Here is a 6972-nt window from a genome sequence, read left to right on the forward strand (position 1 = left end):
AACCCTTTCTAATTAATGAGACATGCTTAGCAAAACAGCAGCAGCATCAACAGCAACAACAACAACAACAACAAACAAACAACAAAGCCAAATCTGAGCGGAGTGATCACCTTGCAGAGAAAAAGTATTTATAGGTCCAATGTATTGTCAAAGGCTTTCGTGGCCAGAATCACTGGGTTGTTGTAGGTTTTTTCGGGCTATATGGCCATGTTCTAGAGGCATTTTCTCCTGACGTTTCGCCTGCATCTTTGGCAAGCATCCTCAGAGGTAGTGAGGTCTGTTGGAAGTAGGAAAAAGGGTTTATATATCTGTGGAATGACCAGGGTGGGACAAAGGACTCTTGTCTGCTGGAGCTAGGTGTGAATGTTCCAACTGATCACCTTGATTAGCATTTGATTGCCTGGCAGTGCCTGGACCAATCTTTTGTTGAGAGCTGATCAGATGTCCTTGTTTGTTTCCTCTCTGTTGTTGTGCTGTTGTAATTTTCACAGCCCCCCCAAAATGCTGAATGATTCGGAAAACAGCATATATAAATACTAGGGCTGGGCGGTTTCGTTTCGTTAATTTGTAATTTGTTAATAATTCGTTAATTTTTTCAATTACAAAACGATAACGAACCATTCTGGAGCAATTATTAAAAAAATGAATTTTCAAAAACGTTTTGTAAATGCTTCATATTTCGATATTGTATTCGTTTCGTTATTGTTTTGAGGTCGTTTCGTTATTATTTCCGCATGTCTGGGCCAGTTTTATGGTTTAATTAGTGAAAAAAATTATAATATCACACCAACAGTCAACAACAGAGGGAGAGGGAAGCTTCAGAAGGTTTTGGAGGTTTTTTAGCGTATTTCGCGGTCGCGTCCGCCATTAACGAATCGATTCGTTATTGTTTCGGAAATCGATTCGTTAATTTTTTACCATTTACGAAATTTCGTAAATATCGAACTTTTTAAAAGGAAAATTTTGTAATTATTTTAAATATCGAAACAAAAAACCCCCCCAAATACAAATCGATTTTAGAAACAAATTTTTCCGTTGTTACCCAGGCCTAATAAATACCTCTATCTGTTGTCTGGCTTGTCATTGTATGATCGGCATTGAATGTTTGCCATATATGTGTTCTGTGATTCCGCTCTGAGTGGAATTTAAATACTGCAAATAATAAATACATAAAATGTATACATTGTTGAAGGTTTTCATGGAATGTCCATGGTGGGAAAAAGAACACACAATCAAGTGCCAGTTAACACCACCCATACAGAGGATGCCTCCAGGCAACAAAGGTCAGGCTACCTCTATGCAGATTCCCTCACTTTACAAACTTCATGGCTACTCAAATGCTAATTTAAACTGCCTAATTACAACATTCACATTTGCTTAAACAGACAAGGATTCTTCCTCCCACCTTGGACATTATTCCGCAAGTGTATATACACTCCACTTGCCTCACTGTCAACATAACCTCTGAAGATATTTGCCACAGATGCAGGTTTTTTTTCATGTTAGGAGCAACTTGAGAAACTGCAAGTCACTTCTGGTGTGAGAGAATTGGCCGTCTGCAAGGACATTGCCCTGGGGACATTGCCTGGATGTTTTGATGTTTTACCATCCTTATGGGAGGCTTCTCTCATGTTCCCACTAGGGGAGCTGGAGCTGACAGAGGGAGCTCATCCACGCTCTCCCTGGATTCGAACCTGCAACCAGTCGGTCTTCAGTCCTGCTGGCACAAGGGTTTAACCCAATGTGCCACCAGAAGCACAGATATCCTGAGGCTGAAACACGCTGGCACATCTTGCACTTTTGTTTTTAGCCAACATGTATTTTAATCAGCTTTTACTGTTTGCAAATTTTATCCACTGATGTTCTTAATCTCATTACCTGTATAACTTGTATGCTTCAGTGTAATAAGGGTCTCTGGACCATAATAAAATTATCTATCTATCGATCTATCTATCTATCTCTCTATCTAACAAAGGTGAAACTTTAGGAGAGTATGCTGCTGGAACGTAGCCATACAACCCAGAAAACTCACAGCAACCCAATGTGTGAATTGCTGCTAAAATATGAAATGTATGGTCAAAGGGGCTCGAAATAGAGGTGCACATATTGAGTTGGAACAATGGGAGAAATTAAAGAATTCCTCGTGGATATTCCAAAGGCTGCAATGCAAGCTGATGTAACATGAGTTGAATCCAAAGACCTTTCTGGCACCTGAATTTCCTCTTCAATATGAACAAATCCTCTCACTCCTGATTCCTTCCCCTGAGAAAAAAAGTCTTGAATGGAACTTGACCTCCAGAGTGTTTTAGATCATGCTATCTGAGAACACTTCTTTTGATTTTCAGTTGAGTCTTTTAAGCATATGTTCTTTTGGTTGCCTTAGATACATTTCCTGTTCCTGGCCTTTGGTTACTCCTTCCAGAGCTGCATCTTATCTGCTCGGGATCATTCTTATCTGTGTGGCACCTCCCACAGCTCCTATCACCTGAGGCTCGAACCTCATCTTATTTATATTCCTTTGAGACGTACCCATTTGTAAACTGCTTCGATGGGAACTATTCTGCTCAGTGCGTCCCTAAGATCCGTCCTCCAGCCTTAGTGAGCCTTGAGATCTGACGCCTCTTCTTTAGCATTTCCAAAGCGGAGGCATTTCATTCTTTTCCACATTAATAATGAACGTGCACGTAGGGCACAGAACAACAGTGTATTGACTCATCAAATTTGAGTATTGCTGCAATTAGAAACTTATCTAATCTGCATAGACAGTGACAGTTTAGGGAGCCATTCATACATTTTAACTGTCTTTTCATTTACTGCACGGCATGAGGTGACAATGCGGCTTCGTTGTCATACAGCTCAAATATGATTTCGTATCACTCTTACATATGGTGCTATCATCGCTTCACATTTCCCATGGCACTCATGTACTCGTACCAGAAGGCTCTCGGAGGGAGGAGAAGCGCCAACTGTCCGCACTGGCTAACAGACCTTTTCAAGAGGGAATGGAGATGGCACTCGTCCCCACCCTCAAATTTAAAATGGAAATGCTTATGCTCAGCTGTCCTGTCTCATCAAAGAGCAGGTTGAATGAATATGACATTTTGCATTATCCAGATTTATTTCTTGCTTTTAAAACTTATTGCGTTTGGGGAGAGTTTAGACAACACTATGCAACACAGGCTTGTTGTAGGTTTTTCAGGCTGACATTTCGCCTGCATCTGTGGCAGGCATCCTCAGAGGTTGTGAGGTTTGTTGGAAACTAGGAAAGTTGGGTTTATGTATCTGTGGAAGGTTCAGAGTGGGAGAAAGAACTCTTGTCCGTTGGAGGCAGGAGTGAATGTTGCAGTTGGCCAACTTGATTAGCATTTGATGGCCTGACAGTTTTTAGGTGTGGCCAGGGGCGACTCAACCCATTACGCAAAGTAAGCATTTGCAGTATAGTTGATTTTGCCCAGGGGCACTCTTGAGGTGCTCTTGGGGGAAAATAGACCTTGACATATGTGAGTTGTAGTTACTGGGATGTATAGTTCACCTATAATCAAAGAGCATTCTGAACTCCATCAATGATGGAATTGAACCAAATATGGCACACAGAACTCCCACAACGAACAGAAAATATATAAGTGATTGGTTGGGGGGGGGGGGCAACAAAATACTGTTTGCTTACCATTGAAAATTACCTAGGGCCGCCTCTGGGTGTGGCTCATTACTGCCAGGGGAAAATCCTTTGTTGAAAGGTGATTAGGTGTTCCTGATTGTTTCTTGTCAGGAGTTCCCCTGAGTTTGAGTTTTGTTTTTTATTCTTTCCTAGCATGTTTCAATCTCCTTTCTGCTTTGGGTTTAATGCTTCCTTACAGCTGTTTCTACTCTCTGCTCTAGATGAGAGATAACTGGTAGTAGGATTCAGGGAATGAGAGTTTTATTTTTGTTTGCTGGGATTAATAAAAAGATTAAACTGTGATGCCAAAAAGAAGAGGAGGAGCCGAGATTGGCTCCCACTTGTTTTTGTTGCGGGTGGGTTTTCATACAGGAAGGGCCCTTACCCTTACGGGATCCCAAAAGTACCGAAGGAAAACAGATCTGCACACAAGTCATATCTAAGAATGAAATCCAATAAGGTATTGATACAATCAAAATAATGCATTACAAGTCAGAAAAATTCCCTCCATTCCGATAATGTAATGTAACATCATCTTCTATTCCTCTTGGGGTGTTTCAAAATTACTTCCTTTGTCCCAGCCTTCCCACAACCTGGTATCCTAAAAATGGAAATGTATCCAGTGATAATTCCCATTATCATCAGAGGAGTCCATTGATTTGAGAAAATTATAAGTATGATCTTTCTTATTCCTCTTTAAAGAAAGGATTCACCAATGGTTTTTACTAATTTTACATCATCAATAGGGCCAGATATTGAAAGTACATTGGTCCAAACCACAGAGAGTTCTCTCCCCAAACAGCTAACATTGAAGCAAGATATGACTGGTAACAAATTTAAGTGTGTCAAAGCCATTATCTCAAGCTTGAGAATAATTTAAGATGTCATCAGCATGAAGAAATGGGAGCAGCAAAACCATCAAGCAAAGACAACAGTGATCCCCATTCTTTATGCATTGCAGCTGTAAGTTGCACCAACCCAAACAGCTTAAATTACTGACCTAAAATTGGGAAGTATTGTATTGGTCACGAAAGGTAAATCTACTTTGTCAGAAAGTTAACAGAGTGTAGCATGTAAAATGAAAGAGCCATGAGAAATAGATGGACTGGAAAAAAATTAATTTTATGAATGTCTACAGTTGGAACTTTGAAAAAAAAATGACACCCTTCTTTGAATTTTATTACATTGATTAATTGTCTGTAATAGGTATTCTACTAATGACTTCCAGACACCCCAGATGGTTAATCTATAAGCATCATAACCAATACCCAAACTATTAGCCTTATCTTCATATGCTACTTATGACTTTCAATACCGGTATGACTTTCAATACCGGTAGCTAAGGTAGATAAGCAGGAGGGTGTCGTTCTGTGCATATCCTGTGTTTAAATTTCCAGTAAGTATCTAGTTAAGTGGTTTTCAATCTTTCTAATGCCTTGACCCCTTAATACAGTTCCTCATGTTGTGGTGACTCCCAACCATAACATTATTTTTGTTGCTACTGCACAACCGTAATTTTGTTACTGTTATGAATCGTAATGTAAATATCTGACATGCAGGGTGGATTTTCATTCACTGGACCAAATTTGGCACAAATACCCGATACGCCAAAATTTGAATACTGGTGGGGTTGGGGGGAGGTTGAATTTGTCATTGGGGAGTTGTAGTTAACCTACAATCAAAGATCATTCTGAACTCCAGCAACGATGGAATTGAAACAAACCTGGCACACAGAATTCACATGACCAACAGAAAATACTGGAAGAGTTTGGTGGGCATTAAACTTGAGTTTTAGACTTGTAGCTCACCTACATCCAGAGAGAACTGTGGACTCAAACAATGATGGATCTGGACCTGTCAAGGTCAGATGCCAGCAAATTAAAAGAGTATAGTTTATTGTTCAAACAAACACAAAATCAGCCCAAAACAAAACCACAGGGCAAAAAACATTTAGTTTACAGTGTGAAAAAAGCCCAAACAGGCAAAAGAACCCACAAAACCCCAACAGAATATAATCTGGATTAAACAGATATAACTTGCATTAAACTCAAAAAAATGCTTAAATGCAGCCTTTTAAGGGATGTAAAAAGAAACCCAAGCCTCAAACACAGCAGGAACTGGTATGCAGGAATGGAGGAATGTAGATAACGCTATCTCCAGACGCTCAGCCGTAGATGTGGAGGAGAGAGAGTAACGACAGAGAATAAAGTCCAGTCCGGTCTGGTCCAAAGAGAGACAAACAGCTGCAAGGTCAGGTCCCAATCCGGTGAATAAACACAAGGAGCCAAAGCAGCGGGGCAATACGGCAGCTAATGCAAACATCAAAACAGTGCAGCCCAGCAAAAACCGACACAGTTCCAGCCCCCTTTGCTGCTAAAACCCAGAGCATCACTTACATCCCAAAGTCTTCTTTCAAACCCGTCTTCTGTAGCAAAGATCCAGAAAGCGCCCAACAAGACTCCTTGCCGGTTTCAAGGCTACAATAGCAAACACTCCCTTTTTATCTACAAGTCCTCATCAGAACTTGATTCAGCCAACACCCGTGTCCCAGCTGTATCTTGTTGCAGCTCCTCATCTGAACTGAAGTCGCCCCTAGTTCGGCCCAACCCATTCCAGCTGTGCCTCTTCCACCACTCCTCCAAGTAGTCCATCTGTGGTCTAATCCTGAAGTTCCCCAAGTCCCATCCAAATCTTTACTATTCCAACTTTCAAATGTGTCACTGCTTGTGGGTTCAGCACAAATATCTTGAATCTCTCGAACCCTTGTCTAATCCATCCCATCAGACCCAGAATCTGATATCCCATCATCCATTTCATTTGCATCAAAACCCTCAAAAGAATCCTCATCTGTTGGCTCACTAAGTATCTCCCGGATTCTTTTCCTTTGTTGCTCTTCATCATAGTCTTGCTCGCGAGTAGTTTTCCTGCCTCTCCTAATACAACTAGTGTTACTATCACTGCCAGCAGACTCTATCACAACAGGACCAAACTTGGCATGAATACTCAATATACCCAAATGTGAACACTGGTGAAGTTTGTGGAAAATAGAGCTTGACATTTGGGAGTTGTAGTTGCTGGGATTTATAGTTCACCTACAATCAAAAAGCATTCTGAACCCCACCAAGAATAAAATTGGGCCAAAGTTCCCACACAGAGACCCCCATGCTTTGAAGGGACTCACTGGTACGAGCTTTCCTCCATCCTCGCATGCTCTCCCTCATTGGCACATGCCATGCAGCGAACATGCGGGTCTTATAAACAGCCCTCCCCTTGGCTGAGAGGCAAGCCAATCACAGTGGAGGAAGGATTTTAGT

The sequence above is a fragment of the Anolis sagrei genome, chromosome 10 (genome assembly GCF_037176765.1).
Source record: "Anolis sagrei isolate rAnoSag1 chromosome 10, rAnoSag1.mat, whole genome shotgun sequence".
NCBI classification, from domain to species: domain Eukaryota; kingdom Metazoa; phylum Chordata; class Lepidosauria; order Squamata; family Dactyloidae; genus Anolis; species Anolis sagrei.